This window comes from Aotus nancymaae, unplaced genomic scaffold (genome assembly GCF_030222135.1).
Source record: "Aotus nancymaae isolate 86718 unplaced genomic scaffold, 86718_ANA_hifiasm-v0.15.2.pri h1tg000030l, whole genome shotgun sequence".
Taxonomy (NCBI): domain Eukaryota; kingdom Metazoa; phylum Chordata; class Mammalia; order Primates; family Aotidae; genus Aotus; species Aotus nancymaae.
In genome coordinates, this window is record NW_026988443.1 from 5,148,066 (window position 1) to 5,170,803 (window position 22,738).

The 22,738-nt window shown below is 49.2% G+C and overlaps 1 pseudogene; it reads right to left on the reverse strand.

Moving 5' to 3' along the window:
* Positions 1 to 9,397: 9,397 nt before the first annotated feature.
* The window catches only part of LOC135277192 (NANOG neighbor homeobox-like), a 70,371-nt pseudogene continuing 57,030 nt past the window's right edge, over positions 9,398 to 22,738 (reverse strand).

Genomic DNA, 22,738 nt, shown 5'->3' on the forward strand with positions numbered 1-22,738 from the left:
CAGGTTTGCTGAGCTTCTGGCAAAGCTCTGCAGGGGACTGAGCTCAGAGCCCCTGCTTCCTGGAGGAGGTTGAGGGACAGAAAGGAGCATTACGAGGGAAAGGAGAGAAGGTCAGATCATGTGGTGTCTTGCATGCAGCCTGTCCAAGATTTTTTTTTTTTTTTTTTTTTGAGATTCGGTCTCATGCCATCATCCAAGCTGGAGTTCAATGGCATGATCATAGCTCACTCACAAATTCCAGGGAGTTCTCATAGCCTTGAACTCCTGGGCTCAAGCAATCCTTCTACCTCAACCTCTGGAGTAGCTGGGATTACAGGTGCATGCCACAATGCCTGGCTAATATTTAAAATTTTTTGTAGAGACAGTGTCTCGCTATGTTACCCAGGCTGGTCTCAAACTCCTGGCCTCAATCAATCCTCCTGCCTCTTCCTCTCAAAGTGCTGGGCTTACAGGTGTGAGCCACTGCACCTGGTTCATCCAAGGTTTTAGACCGGGATGATAAGTTATTTTGACTACAAAACTTGTCATCCTAGCAGACCAAGAAAGGGGCACTCGGACAGGGCTAAAGGGCACTAGTCAGGTTGGGCATTGGAGCCAGCTAGACATGGGTTCAAAGCTGGTTTCTTTCCAGTTGACCATCTGTGTTGCACAACTTACCAAACCCGCTGTGCCTCAGTGTCCTGATCTGTAGAGTGGGAGTGGAGTCTATCTCATGGGTTCCATCTTCATCAGCTAAGACTGACATAAGAAACCACTATAGACTGGGAGGCTGCTTAAAAGATATTTATTTTTCACAGTTCTGGAGGCTGGGAAGTCTGAGATCAGGGTGCATGGTCAGGTTCTGGTGAGGGCTCTCTTTCCTGTTGGCAGACGGCCACCTTCTTGCTGTGTCATCTCACAGTGGAGGGAGCAAGCTGGTGTCTCCTCATTTTCCCACAAAGGCACTAATCCCATCATGAAGGTCCCACTCCATGATCTCATCTAACCCTAATCACCATCCAAAGAGCCCACCTCCAAATACCATGAAACTGGGGGTTAGTCTTCAACATGGGAATTTCAGGAAGGCACGTTCTGCTCATAACAGGCTCTCACTAAGAGTACGCCCCACTGGGAGTATTTGAGCAGCCCCCAGAGACTGGCCTGGGTGACTTGTACTCCTTCTTCAAGCTCCTGCAGCCCTGGGACATCATGTTTCAGGAACAGAGAATTGGCATGATGAGAGGAAGGCTACAAACTCAAGCCTGTGCAGGACCTTGCAGGGAACTCAGTGACCATGCAGGTCGGTGCACTCCTTCCCCACCACTGCCAAGAAGCAGGGGTTCTGAGCTCAGTCCCCTGCAGGGCTCTGCCAGAAGCTCAGCCACCCTGCCCCTGGGCCTCTGCACTGCTGTTTCTCCCCCGATCTTCACAGTTCTGCTTCCTTCTCATCAGCAGGGGCTTGGTCACCTCTTCCAAGTAGCCTCCTTGGTGAAGATCCGGTCTTCACGGCACTCTTATCCTTCTAGAATCATCCTTGTTTATCTGCTTTTGTGTGTATTCTTTCTCTTTCACCCCTGGGAACTAAGCTCCCTGAAGCCAGAGACCTAATCTTTTGCCACTATACCCTCATAATCCACACATAGTAGGTGCTCAATAATTACTAAAAAAAGGGATGAGCTGGGCATGGTGGCTCCTGCCTGTGCTCCCAGCTACACTGGAAGTTGAGGCAGGAAGATTGCTTGAGGCCAGGAGTTCAAGGCCAGCCTGGACAACACAGTGAAATTCCGCCATACCTACCATAATGTCATCCATCACTTTCACCAAAAATCCCACAAACTGTGCCCTCTCCCTCTTGAAACTTGCTCTCTCTCTGTCCCTCTAACTCTCTCATGTTGTTAGAGTTATGAGAAAAGGAGATATTTCACTTTCCCATTAACTTCTCTATAGGAAAAACAACTGTGCAAACCCAGTAATCAATAGCAACTGCCATTTGACTTCAGGGCCAGAGAGGCAATAGGGAGGGGTAGGGTCTGAAGCAAATTGGGGCCCGAAGGCTCTGCCTAGAAGGGCCAGGAACTACCTTGACTCCAGACCATTGCTGCCAGCGAAAACAAGAGATGGTGTAACCAGATGTCCTGATCTTTCAGTAGAAGCCAGACATCCTAAAATGCATGAGAAATCTACCATTTTTTTTTCAACATTGGCAACCAATTCAGACTTTTTACCGCCATTGCTCAGGCAAAAGAAAGCATGGCAGAGGCAGGATTGGGCCGATGTGCCATCTCTAAGGAAAAGAGACAGGTGCCCCTTTCCTCCAGAGGGTTTTGGCGCTCAGAAGGAAGCGTGAGTTCAGATGAGACCTATCAGGCAAGTCTCAAGCTGGAAGCCAAAGGTCAAGGATGAATCCAGCCGGCAGAACTGGTGCAGGGAGGTGGGGACCCACTGAGCAAAGGCCTGGTGGCCTAACAACCACATCTGCTGTGATCAAGGCTGGTCCTCAGTGGGGTGAGGACAGAGCGTAGGTCATCAGAGGAACTGGCCCCAAAGGCAGGTCCAGGAATCTAGCATTTACTCTGCCTGGCTGTTACCTTCCCTGGGAGGATTTCTAAATCTTTAGGTTTTAAGGAGAAAAAGCCTAGTGGACTTTTGCTAAATCCTCGTCATGCACCCCCCCTCCCCCACCAGAACTCCAGTCATCCCTTCCCTCTGGTAATCTCCATAGCTCACTCATAAATTATGAGCACATTCATTTGCATGTCAGAAGCTTGGCCAAGAAATTAGATAAAATTGATCCACCGCAATTTATTCTCTCTATTTTTCCAAGAAATGGCCTCCCTCCCATGTTTTATTCATGGAGACACCCAGCTCTCTCTTTTATCTCCAACCCTCAGTAACATCTTCAATTTACTCAATTTATAGCTGCAAGACGCCCTTGGGCTGGGCAGGAGGGAGGCCACCCAGAATGGGCCGCAGCTCCCCACGGCTTGCACGGGCTCTGGGGCTGCCAGACGGACGCGCTGAAGCGAGACAGAGGGTGGTTCCAGCAAGATCTGCCAGCCCTGGGCCCGGGAGAAAGGTTTGCAGGGGGCAGCCTGCGAAGAAGGCGCCGAGCACTAATGAGGGACCTCTGCTCCAAGGTGAGCTGAGTTGGGAACCGGGGTCCCTGCTGGATTCGGAGGCACTCCCGACAGCTGCTCCCACTTCAGCGAGTTAGGGCCGCCTTTGGCCTGACACGGGGGTCGCCTGTTAGGAAGAGACAAACGCCTGCCTCTGCCAGCCCTCCCTGTCTCTATGTGCCAGAGATGCCTTCTCAAAGAAAGGAGAGGGTGAAAAGGATATTTTCACATCTTCCCTCTCTCTGTTGGAGAAGAGCACAGGACTTCGGAAAGGCCTGTGGGTTTGGTTTGCTTTTTTATTTCCAGAGCCATTTTCCTCCCTGAGAGGCACAAATTCCAGTGAGTTCTCATTGGCAAGGGTGGTTTTCACGGTGTCAGCTCACTGTCCAGCCACCCACCAGCATCCCCACCATGGCCACATAGGAATCCTCGGTGGTGTGAGGCAACAGAGCTGGGTGGGGACTGTGGTCAACAGGAGAGGGGCCTTCCTAGAAAGTGCAGCCACTTCTCCAGCCAACTGCTGCCATGACGAAAGGATGCAGGCCTTGCACTGCCAGAGCTCCAAATGTTAGAAGAGACTTCAAAACTCCAGAGCGTGTGTGAATGCTCCCAGGTTTCAAAGACGGCTATTTAAACAAAAACCAAAACCGAAAAAACACTCTGTCTCCCAAACAAACTCATCACTATGAGAGCCGCTTTATCTGTGGTCCACCCTCCGCCCTTCATTGTTGGTTCCTTGAGAGTAGGGACTGTGTCTTGATTATCTCTGTGTGGCACAGACCAGCCCTGTGCCTGGCACATACTAGGTGACCAGCAGATCTGTGGTGGCCTGAGAGGCAGGTCGAACTCCTTGTGGCAGAGGCTGCTCTTGGCCTTCGCCACCACCCAGGCTTTCCTTTCCTCTTTGAGGTTATCAAACACTGATGTTCAGCATGCATATTTCTCTACTTCCCTTGCAGCCAAAGATAGTCCCGGCCAATGAGAAGTGAGCATAACTGTTGAGCAGGACTTTTGTGAAGGATGTTGAAAGGGAACTGCCAGAGCTGGGAGGAGCTTCTTTTTGCTCTTCTGCTTTTCCTGTATCTATGACTGTCCTGTGATCCTGGTCATGATGGCTGGAGCTCTGGTAGCCATCTTGGGCCATACAGTGATCTTGAGGATGGGCACCAGTGCTGTGTTTGGTGGGGCAGAAGAGGAGAAGCCTGGGTCACTGAGGGTAGAGCTATCTTACCACCCTCAACTGCCTACATCTGGGCTTGTTTTATAGGTGAGAGGTAAGCTTTACCTTTTTTTCTTTTTTCTGAGATGGAGTCTTGCTCTGTCACCCAGGCTGGAGTGCAATTGCACGATCTCGGCTCACTGCAACCTCTGCCTCTCTGGTTCAAGTGATTCTCCTGCCTCAGCCTCCTGAGTAGCTGGGATTACAGGCATGCACCACCACACCTGTTTAATTTTTGTATTTTTAGTAGAAACAGGGTTTCACCATGTTAGTCAGGCTGGTCTCAAACTCCTGACCTCATGATCCTCCCACCTCTGCCTCCGAAAGTGCTGGGATTACAGGCATGAGCCACACTTTACCTTTTTAAAGGCACTATTATTCTGAGTTTTCCATTACATGCCGCTGACCTGTTCCTAGCCTACACACCCTTTTCCAAGGGGCAACTGCTCAGTTCCACTTCCACCATGCAGAACCTGGGGAAAGATGGGGAGAATCCAATCCAGTAGACGTCCCCTTTGCAAACACATTTCATGAATGAGCTGAAGAGGAGACTAAAGATGGTTTGTGGACCTTCTGGGATCCTTCTGGGTCCTCTGTTTACAGGAGGCCCAGGGGAGCTGCTGTCTTTGGTGGGAATGCAGCCATGACCTTGACTGATCAGCCTGGCATGGTTTGGGTATGTGCCTGTGTGGAGTCGGGGGAAGGACCAGATGGCTCTGGATGGAACTATTCTATGAGTGGAGAGACTGGTCTGGGAGACTCCTTCATATGCAGTGACCCTCAAAGCCCAAGATAAAAGCCACTGCATGGGCCCCTTTCCCCAGTGGAACATCTGTCTCCCCAGAGGAAACCGGCCCAGCTCCTCAGGGCCTGAGCCTTTCCCTGAGACCACACCCAGCTCACACTTCAGAAGTGTGAGGCCATAGCACAGAGCAGGAGTCTCTCTCTGCCTCCCTGAACAGGCCAGGCCCTGTGCCTGCCAAAGCTTCCTGTGGTCTGGGGTTGCAGAGCAGGAGGTCCAGCCACACTCTCTGAAACATAATGAAGGCCCAGGACACCGAGGCACTGCAAGAGGCTCAGATCCAGCCTCAGCTCCACCAGTTTCCAGCCAGGGGATCTTGGGCTTGTGAGTGATTCGGGGGGTGAATAACAGACTAACCACTAAATCGCTAAAAAAAAAAATGAGAACTCTTTTTTTCTTCTTTTGATATCTTTGGTGCCCAAAAAATCATACTTTGTCTTTCTTTTTTTGTAGAGACAGAGTCTCACTCTGTCATCCAGGCTGGAGTGCAGCGGTGTGATCATGGCTCACTGCAGTCTCCTAGGCTCAAGCCATCCTCCTGCCTCAGCCTCATGTTGGGACTACAGCCGTGCACCGCCATACCTGGCTAATTGTTTGATTTTTATTTTTTATAGAGGCAGGGTCTTGCTTGTTGCACAGGCTGGTCTCAGACTCCTGAATCCTCAAGCAATCCCCCTGCGTTGGCCTCCCAAAATGCTGGGATTACAAGCATGAGTCATTGCACCCAGCTTTATTCTTGAATAATCAGTAGTTTCAAGGTAGGGCAGCTCCAGGTTTGATTAATTCAGCAACTCAACCACATTCTTGGGAAGCAGATTCCTTTGATCTTTCTGCCCTGCCATCTGTGGTAGGTTAGAACAATGGTCCCCATTTTTCATCCCTACCCTCAAATTCATGCAGTAACCACATCCCTGGGTACCTATCAGCCTCAGTCCCTTGACATGGGGCTCAGTCATGGGACTGACTTTGACCCATGCAATCTAGCACATGGATGCAGGCAAAGGCTTGAAATGGGCATGATACATGCTGGGGCTTCTCCTTTGCACCTCTGCCATTTCCCTGAGAACCTGCTGGAGGATGAGAGACACAAAGGGCATATCTGAGGCAACCTATTTGGTTGGTGCAAAAGTAACGGCAAAAGCTACAATGACTTTTGCACTAACCTCATAGATCAGCTGACTCCAGTCACAGGAGCAATAAACGCTTCTTGCTGAATGCCTTTGAGTTTTGAGGTTGCTTGTTACACAGTCTTATCATGGCCATAGACAACAGGTACACATCCTTAGCACGGCAACTTGCACCTTGGACTAACTCTTCGCCTGACTCCAAGATGGCTACAGCAGTTGCAGAAATCACACGTAGCCAATGATGATCAAAGGCAAAAAATGTAAGGGAATATTCTTATCTTGGGTGCTTTTATCAGACTGAGAGAAACCTCCCCACCAGCACCCAGCTGACTTCTCAGCCAGCGCTGGACCTCATGCCCTGTTTATCCGTCCTTGGCAAGAAAAAGAGGTCAACAGGGCTTGATCAGTCAAAAATCACTCCTGGGCTATGGAGTGGCCAACTCTCCCTGGGAAGAATAACAGGTCCTTGGGAAAAAGAAAGACAAGCAAAATGGGGATGAAGATGGGGAATGGCTGTGGGACAGGCAACCAACAGCATGTCCCCCACACGGTGTCTTGGAGACTCAATTCTCCCATCTGTCAAATGGAAATAACACCTGCTCTACCTACTTCTCTGCATGAAATGAGAAAATAGACGTGGAAACAGCATAGCAGATTCTATGATTATGTGACTATCATTCAGTTAGCCTGTAAGTCCATCTGCTATGAGGCTTATCCCTTGAAGGAGGCCTCTACTAGTTCTTCATGGGGATTAGGAACCATACTAGAACCTTTTCCCAGCTTTTTCTCAGTGCCTAGTGGGCGGCGGGGGCGGTACAGGGGTGGCGATCCTGTATGGTGATGGTCTCATAGAGTCTTGTTGCAGTTTATCCAACAGGGGTCATGGTTGAGGCTACACCCCCACCAGTGAAGCAGCTCTCCTTTGAGCAGATGAGCACCTCACTGTCAATCATCTGCAGAAGAGGCGGGGCCGTGGAGGAACCAGAAACTGCCTGGCCTTGGCTGGTAGGGACAGGTCTGTAGCATGGTGGGCAATGTCTGCCCCTGGAACAGTCTTGCAAACTGGGCAGCCTCCTCGGCTATCTATGACATCAAGAGCTTCCAAATGCACAAGAATCTCAGGGCATGGGAGGCTCTTTAGGGTCCAGCAGCCCCCACCTGCCCTCCCTGTGTAGACCCTTGGAAGTTCAAATGTCTCTTCAGTCAGTGCGATGGCAGAGTCCTTGTGGATGTTCCTCCAGGGTAAGGAAGTGCTGAATGTCTATAAAACTCATCTTTGTATGTGATTCAGCTCACACCATGGACCGGTACAAAATCGGGTTTGGGCTGAGGAAGAAGATTTGTAAATAGTCAGCAAAGCCAAATCCTGAACCTACTAGCCACGAGTCCCAGTCTTTCCCCACGCTTTGTTTAGGTCCCCAGCAAAATCTTTTAAGTTACAGGGTGCTTCCCACTCTCCAAAGCTCTTGCACACACGAACCAGGCTATTCACTGCAGCTTAAATTTCAGCACTCAAATGCCCATAAGCAAGCTACTGCTAACAGAGCACGGGACAGCCACAGGAACTGCTAACAGAATCCACGGCAGCCACTGAAAAGGATGGGCCACACTCTCTAAACCGACATGGAAAGCTCAGAGGCATATATAGGCTCTCGTGAAAAAGCCAAGCCCAGGACAATGTGTATGGGTGTTCATGTGTGTGGGAAGGACACACTCTGGGGGGCGGGAGGGAGAAGCCAGTGTCCAGGGTCAGCAGGGAAACTTTATCTTAGAGCCTTTTGCATGACTTGAAATTTTTTTCACTTGAGATTTTTGCTGGTTTAAAATAATAAACTCATTTTCAAAGTGTTTTAAGGCTGGGCAGGGTGGCTCAGTTCTGTAATCCCAGCACTCTGGGAGGCCAAGGCCAGAGGATCACTTGAGGCCCGGAGTTCGAGACCAGCCTGGGTAACATAGCCAGACCCTAACTCTACAAAAGAAATTTAAAAGTCACCACACATGGTGGCGCCCAGTTCTAGTCCTAGCTACTCAGGAGGCTCAGCCAGGAGGATTGCTTGTGCCCAGGAGTTTGAGACTGCAGTGAGCTATGATTGCACCACTGCACTTTACCCTGGACAAGAGAGTGAGAACCTTCCTCTAAAAAAATCCCAAGTGCTTTAACCCCCCCACCAATGTTGTTTAATCCTCCCTGTGGGTGGGTGATGGAGTTTGGATATTTGTCTCACCTAATTCTCATGTCGAAATGTAACCCCCAGTGCTGGAGGTGGGGCCTGGTGGGCGGAGTTTGGCTCACAGGTGTGAACCCTCACGGCTTGATGCTGTCCTCGTGATCATGAGTTCTCACAAGGTCTGGTTGTTCAAAAGTGTGTGGCACCTCCCCACCCTCCTTGTCCCCACTCTGCCATGTGACAGCCTGCTCCTGCTTCACCTTCCATCATGAGTAGAAGCTGCCCAAGCCTCCCCAGAAGCCAAGCAGATGCCAGTGCCATGCTTCCTATACAATCTGCAGAAGCATGAGCCAAACACACCACTTTTCTTTATGAATTACCCAGCGCCAGGTATTGCTTTCTAGTGATGTAAGAATGGCCTCATACAATCAGTATGGTTATCACCATTTCAAAGAGAAGAAGGCTGAGTCCCAGAGAAGCAGAGTGACAGACCCAGGGTCCCCAGGAAGAGTCTAGCCAGGCCCGACCAGCAGCCTCGTAGTTCTCCATCAGGAAGGGGTTCCAGCATCAGCGTGGCAGTTACCCTCAGGTGTGACACCCCCACTGCTGGTTTCCCAAGCTGCCAGCAACACGGCCTGAAGGCCCCCTCCAGTCTAGGCATCGACGAGGCTGCAATGCTGAGCCAGAGACAGTGGACCCTCTAAAGTGTCTGCAGCAGCCTCACTGCTCGGCTCAGCAGCGCAGACTCAACCTGCCCGCCAGCTCTGTTCCCATCGCGGGGCATTGCTTGGAAAATACATTCTTAAAACACCTGTCATATTTTATCTGATGTTTAAAGTGGGTTTTCCTTTGGATGACACACAATGTGAACAGGCTGCTCAGTGATCGCTTTATCAGACACAGACTCCAGCGTGATGCTCACCACCCGTGTCTGGGTGCTCATTGAGCAGGCCTGGAACGGACCCAGATTCAGGATTCCAGAAAGGCTATGAGTGTGAGGGGCCCAGTGAATTTGTGGGGCTGAGACTGACCAGGTGCTTTTCCAAATCACTGATGGGGCTCCTATCTGCCTGCGGAGGCCACGGAGATGTCCACATGTTGACATCTTCACTACAACTGAAAAAGAGCACAAAGACCTGAGAGAAACATCCACACGTGTACTGAGGAGTTACTAGGAGCCGGGGTCTGCGCTTGGCCCTGTTGCGGAGCCTTCTTATTTACTCTGCATAATAGCCAGTGAGGAAGTGTGTTCATCTACTTCTTGTTTTATTTATTTTATTTTATTTTTTAAATTTACCTTTGTTATTTCTTTTAGAGACAGGGTCTCTGTCACCCAGGCTGGAGTGCAGTGGCATGATCATAGCTCACTGCAGCCTCCGAATTCAAGTGATCCTCCTCCTGTGGCCTCCTGAGTAGCTGGGACTACAGGTACATACCACCACAACCAGCTAATTTTTATTTTTATTTTTTATTTTTTTGAGATGGAGTCTCGCCGTATTGCCCAGGCTGGAGTACAGTGGCCTGATATCGGCTCACTGCAACCTCTGCCTCCTGGGTTCAAGCGATTCTATATGCCTCAGCCTCCCAAGTAGCTGGGATGGCAGGCGCACACCACCACACCCAGCTAATTTTTGTATTTTTAGTAGAGACAGGGTTTCACCGTGTTGGCCAGGCTGGTCTCGAACTCCTGACCTCAAGTGGTCTGTCCACCTTGGCCTCCCAAAGTGCTGGGATTACAGGAGTGAGCCACCACGCCCTGCCACAACCAGCTAATTAAAAAAAAATTTTTTTTTGTAGAGGTGGGGTCTTGTGATGTTGGCCGAGCTGGTCTCCAACTCCTGGCCTCACGCGATCCTCCCACCTCCGCCTCTCAAAGTGCTGGGATTACCGGGGGAACCACCACACCAGGCCTAATCTACTTCTTTTGGTTGCCAGAAAGTCTCACCGAAGCTAGCACGAGATGTGGGAGGGGCTGTGGAACAACAAGGGAGGACTTGTGGGAATTTACTAGTTGGTTCCACAAATATTTGGTGAGGGTCTATGATGTGTTAGATGCCATTCTGGGTACTGTAGATACATCACAGAACAAGATGCAAAAGAAACAAATATCTGCCCTGCAGCAGGGGACACTTTAAACAGAGGTGACCAGAGATGGCCTTGGTATGAAAGTACCATCTGAGCTCAGCTCTGAATGATTTAAGGGGCTGGGCAGGGAAGGACCTGGAGTGAGAGTGAAGGTGGCAGTGGCCCAAGTCACAGCATAAACTATTTGCCCCAAGTCACAGTATAAACTATTGCTAGCCTGGGATTGGCTGCCCTTGGGTCAGGTGCCCACTCCTGGTCCAATCAGCTGTGGCCATGGGATCCTGTGGCCTATGGGCAGAGCTGATCCATTAGGACAGGCTGTTGATGGCTCTCACCCGCCAACAGTGCCCTCATTTTACAGGTGGCCCCTCTGAGAACCTAACTGAGAGACTGCCCTATCAAGTATGGCTTGCAGAAACCTCATCTGCCTTGCTCTGGTTGTTTTTCTGTTTTATAATTGAGCCAATCTTTAAAATGGGAAATTTAGGCCAGGTGCAGTGGCTCAGGTCTGCAATCCCAGCACTTTGGGAAGTCGAAGCAGAAGGATCGCTTGAGCCCAGCAGTCTAAGACCAGCCTGGGGCGACATAGCAAGACCTCCTCACTACAAAAAATAAAAATAGTCCGGGCATAGTGGCTCAGGCCTGTAATCCCAGCACCTTGGGAGGTTGAGGCAGGTAGATCACCTGAGGTCAGGAGTTCAAGACCAGCCTGGCCAACGTGGTAAAACCCTGTTTTTACTAAAAATACAAAATTTAGCCAGGCGTGATGGCGCACGCCTATAATCCCAACTTCTTGGGAGGCTGAGGAGAAGAATCGCCGGAACCCGCAAGGCAGAGGTTGCAGTGAGCTGAGATTGTGCCATTGCACTCCAGCCTGGGTGACAGCGCGAGACTCCATCCCCCCAAAATAAAATTTAAACAAATAACCAGGCGTGCTGGCTCACACCTGTGGTCCCAGCTACTCGGGAGGCTGAGGCGGGAAGATCCCTTAAGCCCGAAAGTTCAAGGCTGCAGTGAGCTATGATTACACCACTGTACTTCAGCCTTGGTGGCAGAGTGAGACTCTGCTTCTAAACAAAATAATAAAGTGGGAGGTTTTTTTTTTTAAAAACAATCATCAAATCTGGCAACTCATATTTCTGCCAGGCACCAGAGGCTGGAGTAGCCAACCCTTCAGGTTAGGGTCCTGCTTTCTCTACTGGACACGTGAGACTCATTTATGCTGCCACCTGGCCACTGTGGCCACATAACTCGCCACCTCGATTTAACAGTTTATCTAAGGACACAGCTGATGGAGGCTGGGATGGGGCCTCCCATCTGCCAGGGTGCCGCTTGCCTGCTGCACCCCACTCCCCCTTAACTCTGGCAGCCATTCCTGGGATGCCTGTCCTCTATCCAGCTTCCAAAGGACCCCCCAAGCAGACAGCATAAGGGTGGGCTTCTAGGAGGCTCTGTCATCCTCTTCTGCCAGTGACATGTAGTTCTTGCTGGCTTAGGATCCCTTAATCCCTTCTTATGAGTCACTAAAATTGAACAGAAAGGATGAGAGCTCCTGGGATAGGCTTGGGGCGGGAAGCAGGGACCAGATTTACTCCTCTTGGTGTCCCCCAGGTCTGAGTACTGTGTGTGGCTCAAAGAGCCAGTCTGAATGATGATTGATGCACCAAATGCTGTCTGCCAAGTCCAAAGGCCTCACAGAGGGACCTGGGCCTTATCTAGGGGAAGGGACACTTTTCCTTCTGGCCAACGGGCTTCCAGCAAGAGGCTGGAGGTGGGAGCTTAGTGAAATGGTGGGGCTAGGGCTCCTGAATTTCCAAGAAGGTGGGCTTCAGAGAGCGAGCTAAGGAGGGTGGTGAGATGAGGTCTGAGGAGCAAAGCCCGTTTCTTGGGCAGCCTCTAGACTGGCCGTGCCTGCTCCCTACCTAGGAGCTTGCAGCTAGCCAGCTCAGCTCAGTTACTGCAGGAGGTTCTAGATCTGTAGTGAATGAAGAAAGTGCATTTCAGGGGAATGAAGAGGGGAGAGTCATGGGCAGGTGGGGGCCTAAGGTTGGCTCAGATGTCCCTCTTGGGTACCCTTGGATTTAGTATCAAAGTCCCCTTCAAGGTATGCCTCTCCTGGAGGGAGTAGACACATATAAGGGCACATATGGGCTCCTGTGTTCACATAACACATATTGATTGAGCACCTACTATGTGCCGGGCACTGAGCTGGGCTTGTGACTATAGTGATGTAAATAAGTGATGATGAGATCTGTGACAGCACCGAGCAGAAGGACAGGACTGAGGGTCCTGGTGGGCAAGGAGGTCCTCTTGGAAGAAGCCACATTTTAGCTGACCCTCAAAGGATGAAGAGGAGTTAGCTGCAGAGAGTGGGGGTGAGAGCGTCCAGACAGAGCATGGCAATGTGGGATGGTCCCAGGGCAAGCCCAGGGCTCCAGGGACTGGACATCCAGGTGGCTGGTAGTGTGTCAGAGACACAGTAAAGGCTTGGACTTTGCTCTGAGGCTGTAGGAGCCATGGACATGTAACCAGGTGGGGCTGGGGGCTGGGCACACAGTGGGTCTCGTGCTGAGAAGGGACAGCATAAAGTCAGGACACTCAGGGCAGACACAGGTCCGGGGACTCCAGTGCTGGCACCGCTGCCTGGGCAGCAGTGTACAGTGGGATGTGAAAAATATCTGCTGTCCTGGAACCTCCCTGGCAGCTCCAGGGGACAGTGAGGCCTGTCCCAGTGCACGAGTGTGGCCTGGGGAGGCTTTTCTTAACTGTTGTGGAAATCTGTCTTCACCCTGGGAAATCGAGTGTCCTTCAAAGGCCCAAGGTGGGGCTCACCTTAATCTGGGCAGACACCCAGGGAAATCGAGTACCCTTCAAAGGCCCAAGCTGGAGCTCGCCTTAATCCTGGCAGACACCTCCTTGTGGCTGCATGTCCAGCTCGTGTCATTTAAAAATTCTCTTTGAGCTATCCCAGGGCTGGGGTTGCTTTGTGGCTTAGGGAATCCACAAAGGACTCAATTTCGGCAGGAACCGGGCCCAGCAGAACAGACTGCTGAAAGGCCTGTCCAGGAGGAAGCTCCAGACATACCACAGGCCCTCGGCGTCCTGTGACCTCCAGCACTGGTGGTGGTGGTGTGGAGCAGTGGGCCATGTGTCCAGGTTTGGGAGGGGAGGCAGTTTCTAAGTGAGAGGCCCCCATCTCCCAGCACCGCCCACCTGGAACCAGGATGCACAGAGGCATTTAGACACTTGCATCTGTGTCTGTCTTCCATGCGGGACGATTTGGCGGCTCTGGGGGTTTCTGAGGCTGGAAGGGCTTCCCTGAGCAGTGGCCAAGCCAAAGCGTCGCTTATGGGAATGTTTCTGTTGTTGTTGTAGAGACAGGGTCTCCCTGTGTTGCCCAGGCTGGTCTCAAACTCCTGGGCTCAAGCGATCCTCCCACCTCAGCCTCCCAAAGTGCTGAGATTACAGGTGTGAGCCACTGTACCCGGCTGGCTTCAGAAAACTTAAACCCGCCTCAAATCTCCATCGCCCCCCTCCAAGCCCCGAGTTACATTTGCTTTCTAGGTAAAGACAATGTGCCTGTTCTTCAGCTTCAAGAGCAGCCCCCAGCTCTGTGACCTGACTAGACAAGCAATGGGGCTGGGATCCTCTGAGCCAGACCACACCTGAGAGCCAAGCACAGCCAGTGGGGGTCCAGCTTGTCCTGAGGTAGTGGAGGTGGTGGTTGCAGCCTGGCCACCACCCCCTCCTGCCTGCCTCCTCACAGACCCATTGTGTCCCAGCTTCAGAAGTCACGGTCTGCCCCCTTCTGGTGGCTGGAAATTCTCAGGAAGCCTCTGATGGCAGGAACTCCAGCACAGGTGATGGGGTGAAGGTGCAGGGCTCCGCCACCTCCCCGGGCCCCTCCCCAACCCTGACTGTGGCAACTAGTTGCCCACTTTACCAGGACAAGCGCCACAAAGGTATGCCTTTCACCTTCCCTAAATACCGTCATGTACAAGTCACAGGAACAGGATGGAAACCAAGGACATTCTCCACCTTGAACCTTGGGGCCCATTGCCAGGCCAGGCTGCCTTCAGTGACCTATCAATCATTTTTTTTAAATACGCTAAGTCCCCTGGCATAGTGAAGTCACACCGTTTGTGTGTTAAGCACTAATCTGTGAACGCTGTTTATGTACGTGCACTACCACAGTACATAAACTGTGATGCTTCTTCACTTTTTACCATATAGGAAGTCTCGAAACTGGAAAGAGCCTGGCCTTGCATCCCACCCAGGACCACGCACCAGCTGAGATGTGTAGACCGAGGAGCTTTGCCTCAGAAAGGCCTGGCGCTCAGGACAGGATCTCCCTGTGCTGGCTCTCCAGAAGCTTCAGGTGTGGTCTGGCTCAGAGGATCCCAGCCCCACTCCTTGTCTCATCAGGTCACCCTGTAGGGGCAGGCTGGACAGGCTAGGAGATTGGCAATCTGCCTTAGGAGCAGGGGCTTGGGGCTGGTCTTGAAGCTGAAAAACAGGCATAGCATTTTTACCCAGACTGTAAATTTAACTCGGGGGTTCTAGAGGCTGGGGGAGATGTGAGGTGGGTTTAAGTTTTCCTAAGTCAGCCAGGTGTGGTGGCGCACACCTGTAATCCCAGCACTTTAGGAGGCCGAGGTGGGAAGATCACTTGCCCAGAAGCTTGAGACCAGCCTGGGCAACACAGGGAGACCCTGTCTCTACAACTACAACAAAAATGTTTCCCTGAGGCACCCCTTGGCTTGGCCACTGCTCAGGGAAGCCCTTCCAACCTCAGAGAGACTGGAGCCTAAAAGCTAGGACCCATTCCTGGTCTATCATGATCAAAATTTCAAAAAAAAAAAAAGCTAGGGTCAGGGCTCTGGGGTTGACAGGTCTGGGCTCAAGGACAACTTTTTCGATGACCAGCTGTGTGGCATTGAGCAACTGACTCAACCTCACTGTGTCTAATTTCCTCATCTGTAAAATGGAGCCTTCCTGATCCAGTAGCAGGGAGGTTTGAAGGGGATTGCAGATGTAAAGCAGGAAGCTCTGGGTGTGCTTTTATCCCAGGGAATAGGAACCTGTGTGAGAGCCCACACGCTGGCCCTGAGCATGCTTTCTCTGTGACACAACGAGGGTTAGGCCCTTGACCTCTCTGCCATGGACAAGGCAGCTGGAGACAAAGAAAGCCAGGATTTGCCCAAGCAAATAGCCAGACTGTTGCAGTGCCACGATGCTGCCCATTACTTTTGGATTCCAAGACCAGTGATCTTTTCTCATCTCATGCCTGCTTTCCAGGTGACTTGGTCTGCTTTCCTTTTCCCATTCAGTCCACGGAGCACCAGGCAAGTGCCAGGCAGAGTGCCCAGGCCCATAGGGGAGGGCCAATTGGGTTCCAGCTCCCCGGACTCAGTTTCCAGAGGAGAAGACAAAGACAGATGGATGCCCAAGCAGCTGCGTACCAGGTGGGTGCTGCTGAGCACGATCGCTAGGCAGGGCTGCACGGGTATGGGGTTCGGAGGACGTCCGGGTCAGCCCTAGGTGTGAGGAGTCAGGAAGGACGTCCTCAGGTTCTAGGAAGGAGAGAGAGGCACAGACACAGCCTGTTTTCAGAGAGAGTTGAGAGTCTGTCTTTCCAGAAGGAGGTGGCTGGCTGCACACGGCCCACTGCACAATTCTTAGAGGATGTCAGTCAAGTGACAAACACCCAGTCAAACAGGATTCAGTATGGAAGAGGGGTTGCTGGTTCGTGTATCTGAAAATGCCAGGGTGTGGCTGCCTTCCAGCACCAGGATCCAGAGCCTCAAACAATCATATCAGGACCCTCCTCCTTGCCTGCTCTCTTCTGTGGTGGTTTCACTCTCAGGCAGGGTCACCATCCCCTCCCCTAGGCTGTTCCCCACCCGATCCCAGCTCGAGGATGATGTGTTAAGGGTTTGGCAATCCCACCAGAAAGGGTACACCGGCGGGGTTCCCAGGAAGTCCTGGCAGAAGTCCTGAGGAGGGCTCTCATTGGACCAGCTGGAGTCACGGGACCATCCCTGAACCAATCACCAAGGCCAAGCCAACAGATATGCTGATTGGCCAGGCCCAAGTCACATGACGGCCTCTGTAGTCCTGGGCTTTAGAAGTCAGCCCCTGAGATTGAGATTCTCCAAGAGGCTGTAAAGGGGCTGTGAGCAGAAGATCCCTACAGAAGGAAACCACACATGTCTACTGCAAAAAGTGATGTTTTGTTATCCTTGCGTTATTGTTTGTTCTTTTGTTTGGCTCTTCCATGCCTAGAAGTAGCTATTTTATGCCAAACACAGAAAAAAACATACACGCACCAATTTGGCAGCCTGTGGACTGAGGCCCCTGACACTGGCTGCTTGGAAAAGACCCCATGGTGGGCAAGAGCTGCACCACCTTATCTCCAATCCCAGAACACCAGGCTTTTGGCCCCATGCAGATCTGGGGCTGTCCAGACACCCATAGCTCCCCGGACAGCCTGGGTCTTAGCTCCTGGCATCCCACCCCGGCAACCTGGTGCCACGTGGCCCCAACACTGCTGCATCTTCTACTCTAAGAAGGATCTCAGGGTGCACTGTGCTTCTAGGGAAAGGATGATCTAAGATGCATATTTTCTCACGTGATACTTTAAAGTACTTTAAATTAGGATCTGTTTTACAATTATTGTGCACCTTTCATGGTATGACAGTTCTTTTTCCACTCTCAGCTCCTACCCATTCCCCAACAAAATCTATCATTAGGTAGATGAGATCTTAGTAGCAAAGAAGTAGGGTCTAAGTTTTTCTAAAAAACTGTTCTGACTGCAGAAAATCCAAAAGAATGGAAAAAAATTCCTCTTGGAATTAAGCAATTGTAGCAAAGTTGCAGGATATAAGGTTATTGTACAAAAGTCAGTCACTTTCCTATACACTAGCAATGAACAAATAGAATTTGAAATTAAAAGCACAATATCATTTACATTAGTACCCAAAAGAATGAATTAATTAGGCATAAATCTAACAAAATATGCAAAAATGTTTATATGAGGGAAACTAAAAAACTCTGATGAAAGAATTAAAGAACTAAATAATAGAAATATATTATTTGTTTATGGATAAGAAGCCTTATCCCAAATTCTTTTCAAATTCTGTAGATTCAACACAATCCAAATCAAAACTCCAGCAAGTTATTTTATGGAATCAATAAACTGATTCTAAAGTTTATATGAAAAGGTAAAAGGCCCAGAATATCTAAATACCGAAGAAAGTCAGAGGACCTCCCCTACCTGACTTCAAGACTTACGATAAAGTTACAGCAATGAAGACTGGTATTAATGAAAGAATAGACACTTTGATTAATGGAACAGAATAGAAAGCCTAGAAATATACCCATATCAATATAGTCAATTGATCTTTGACAAAGGAGCAAAGGCAATTAAAGGGAGTAAAGATGATCTTTTCAATGAAACAACTGGACATTCACATGCAAAAAGGTGAATCTAGACACAGACCTTACACCCTTCACAAAAATTAACTCAAAGCGGATCAGAAATCTAAATGTAAAATGAAGAACTATACAAATCCTAGAAGATAACATAGGAGAAAATTTAGGTGACCTTGGGTTTGGCAATGACTTTTAAAATACAACATCAAAGGCATAATCCACAGAAGAAATAATTGATAAGCTGGATTTCATTAAAATTAAAAACTTTGGCTCCCTGAGAGACACTGCCAAGACAATGGCAGGACAAGCCACAGACTGGGAGAAAATATTTGCAAAACACATATGTGATAAAGGACTGTTATCCAAAATAGACAAAGAACTCTAAAAACTCAATAATAAGAAAACAAACAACCTGATTAAAAAATGGGCAAAAGACCATCTTTTGCCAAAACAGACACCTCACTGAAGAAGACATACAAATGGCAAATAAACATATGAAAAGATGTGCAATACCACTGTCATTAGGGAAATGCAAATTAAAACAACAATGAGATACCACTACGCACATACGAGAAGGGCTGAAATCCAGAACACTGACAACACCAAATGCTGGTGAGGATGTGCCACAGCAGAGACTCTCATTCATGGCTGGTAGGAGTGCAAAAATGGTGCAGCCACTTTGAAAGGCTGTCTGGCGATTTCTTGTAGAGTGAAACATACTCTAACCTTACGATCCAGGAATAACACTCCTTGGTATCTATCCCAAATGAATTGAAAAATTGTGTCCACATAAAAACCTGCACATGGATGCTTCTGGTGGCTTTATTCATAATTGCCAAAACTAGGAAGTAATCAAGATGTTCTTCGCTAGGTAAATGGATAAATCAACCGTGATACATCCAGAAAATGGACTATGATTCAGTACTAAAAAGAAATAAAGCCACATAGAGTGGCTCATACCTGTAAACTCAGCACTTTGGGAGACTGAGGCAGGAGGATCACCTGAGGCCGGGAGTTTGGTATCTGGGCAACATAGGGAGACTCCATTTCTACAAAATATAAAAATAAACTAATCGAGTGTGGTGGTGCACACCTCTGGTCCCACTACTTGGGAGGCTGAAGCGGGAGGATCACCGAGCCCAGGATGTAAAGGATGCAGTGAGCTGTGATCGCGCCACTACCCTCCAGCCTGCAGTGAGACTGGGTCTCAAAAAATAATAATTATTATTATCAAGCCATGAAAAGATGTGAGGGAATCTTATATTCATATTACTAAGTGAAAGAAGCCAAGCTTAAAGGATATATACATACTGTATGATTCCAACTATATGACATTTGGGAAAAGGCAAAATTATGGAGGCAGTAAAGGGATCAGTGGTTTCCAGGGGTTGGTGGGAGGGAAGGATAAATAGATAGAGCACAGAGAATTTTCGGGGCAGTGAAACTACTCTGTATGATACCAGAATAGTGCATAGATGTCATCACATATTTGTCCAAACCCACAGAATGCACGACACCAAGAGTGAACCCTAATGTAAACCATGGACTTTGAGTGATAATGATGTGTCAGTGTAGGTTCATCAGTGGTAACAAATGCACCCTTCTGATGGAGGATGTTGATAATGAGGGAGGCTGTGCATGTGTACAAACTGGAAATATATGGAAATCTCTGTACCTTCTGCTCAGTTTTCCATTGCAGCTAAAACTGCTCCTAAAAAAAACAAGTGTACTGCAAAAAGAAAAACTAAATGTTCTGATTATCTACTGCAGCACAACAAACCACCCAAAATTTAGTGGCTTAAAACAACAACAGTCGGCTGGGCGTGGTGGCTCAAGCCTGTAATCCCAGCTCTTTGGGAGGCCAAGGCAGGTGGATCACCTGAGGTCAGGAGTTTGAGACCAGCCTGACCAACATGGAGAAACTCCATCTCTACTAAAAATACAAAATTAGCCGGGCATGGTGGTGCATGCCTGTAATCCCAGCTACTCGGGAAGCTGAGACAAGAGAATCACTTGAACTAGGGAGACAGAGCTTGCAGTGAGCCAAATTCGCACCATTGCACTCCCGCGTGGACAACGAGTGAAACTCCATCAAAAAAAGAGTCAATTTGTTCATCTGTCATGGTTCTGGAGCTTAACTGGGCTCAGCTCAGTTCTCATTCAGGGTCTTAAAGGTGGTTGCACTCAGGTGACAACTGAGGCTGGCGTCATCTGCAAGTCTCCCTCCCTCACTCACTTTTGATGCCTTAGGTCCACTGGGACCTCAGCAGGGACTGACAACCCACATAACATGTGACCTCCCCATGCACATGATTACACATGTCTCCCCACGCACATGTCTACACATGACTCCCATGCACATGTTTACACATGACTCCCATGCACATGTCTAACACGACTCCCCACGCACATTATCACACACGACTCCCCATGCACATGATCACACATGACTCCCCATGCACAATTACATGATTCCCCATGCACATGTCTACACACAACCTCCCATGGGCAAACCTACACATGACTTCCTCATCTGGCCTGGGTTTCCTCAAAGTATGGTGGCTATGTTCCAAATGTGAGCATCCCTGGAGGAGGAGGCGGGGAGCTTGTGGAAGCACATGACATATGCTTAGAAGCCATGCAGAGTGGCAAGATCACATTACAAAGGACATCATGGACAGAAGACAGTCATGGCTCTCTTTAGAAAATAAAATCTGCCACACTGATCTACCATCTGGTATGACTGAGGTCAAGGTGCCAGCTGAGTGGGTCACAGGTTTCTCTCCTGTCCTTCTCCTGGGACCTGTGTTCCTCCTGTCTACCTGACTCCAGCCCAGGTGCCTCAGTTCATTAGCCCTGGTCCCCAGCAGACTCCCCAAGCAGAGTAGGACACATTCTCCGTTTCTAGGAGAGACACAGTAGCTTGCCACAGGTCATAGAGCTCAGGCCTGACTATTTGCTGTGTTAGGAAAGCTGCGTCCCTGGGCATGAGGCCACCTCCCTTCTACCTGGTGTGCTGCTCTCTGCCTTGCCTGCGGGACCCCTTGCTCTCCACTCTGCCCCTGTGCCCACTTCAGGTCTTCCTTTGGGCCCCCCACACCCCCACTGCACACTATCTGACCACCCACCAGATGTCAGTTTCTGTCCAGAACCTGGTGACCACAGTGCCTTGCTCGGGGCCTGGGAGACAGAGTCCAGGCCAATTGCTCACCGGTCCCTCTTGTGCCAAGCTCACGAGGGGGACGTGCCACCGTCCCTCCCTCAGAATTAGCTGCTGCTGCATCCACACGGTGTTCTGGCTTCCTCCGAAAGCCTCCTCTGCCAATGACTGACACCAGCCAGACCCACAACACATGGAAAGACAATAGCATCATGTGCATGTGTGTCCTCAGGTGGCACTGTGAGCTTCCAGAGGACATGGACATGCCTTGTTTCCTTCCACATTCTCTGGCACACAGGGACACTCATCTACTGCGTGAAGGAGTGCCTGACTGAGGAACAAAGAAACCCGTGGATGAGGGCTTATGAGTTAAGCACTGGGAACCCATTCCCAGCCACCCCTCCTACAATTGCTTCCAGCTGGGCCAAGACCTGCTTGCAGCTTTTTTTTTTTTTTTTTTTTTGAGAATGGGGAGGAGGAAAAAGGAAGAGAAAGAAAGAGAAAGAATGGGGAGGAGGAAAAAGGAAAAGAAAGAGGGAGAGAGAATGGGAGTATTGCTTTCTTACCCAGGCTAGAATGCAATTTAGTAATGGGTATTGAAAACCTCTTTTATACTGATAATTATACTTAATGATGTAGTCAGGAAGGAATAAGGGAAGAAGATAACAAACAAACAGCCAACCAATATTTCATTTAAACCTATGAAATGCTATGCGATTACTGAGGAGTGATTTACTTCCAATTATATAGTCACTTTTGGAATAGGTGTGAGGTGGTAATGTATGTTATGTGTATTCGAAGTGGAGAGTTCTATAAATGTTTATTAAGTTTACTTGTTCCGGGTCTGAGTTCAAATCCTGAATATCCTTGTTAATTTTCTATCTCGTTGATCTATAGAATCTTTAGCTCTTCTTGTTACATTGATCCTTTTACCATTATGCAATGTCCTTCTTTGCCTCTTTTGATCTTTGTTGCTTTAAAGTCTACTTTATCAGAGGCGAGAATTGCATCTCCTGCTTTTTGTTTATTTGTTTATTTTTACTCTCTGGTTGGTAAATCTTCCTCCTTCTCTTTGAGTCTTTGTGTATCGCTGCATGTAAGATGGGTCTGGATGCAGCATACCGATGGGTTTTGGCTTTTTATTCAATTAAAATATATATAACTTTAATACTGGCGTTTGATGCTAGCTGGCTGTTTTGCCCATTAGTTGATGTAAATTTTTCACTGTATTAATGTTCTTTGCTTTTTGATATATTTTTGGAAAGGCTGATATTGGTTGTTCCTTTATATGTATAGTGCTTCTTTCAGAAGCTCTTGTAAAGCAGGCCTGGTGGTGGTGAACTCTCTAAGTGCTTGTTTGTTCGCAAAGGATTTAATTTTTCCTTCGCTCATAAAGCTTAGTTTGGCTGGATAGGAAATTCTGGGTTGAAAGTTCTTTTCTTTAAGGATGTTAAATATTGGTCCCCACTCTTTTCTGGCTTGTAGGGTTTCTGCTGAGAGATCTGCTGTAAGTCTGATAGATTTCCCTTTATGGGTAACCTGACCTTTCTCTCTGGCTGCCCTTAGTATTTTCTCCTTCATTTCAACCCTAATAAATCTGGCAATTATGTGCCTTGGGGTTGGTCTTCTTGAAGAATATCTTTGTGGT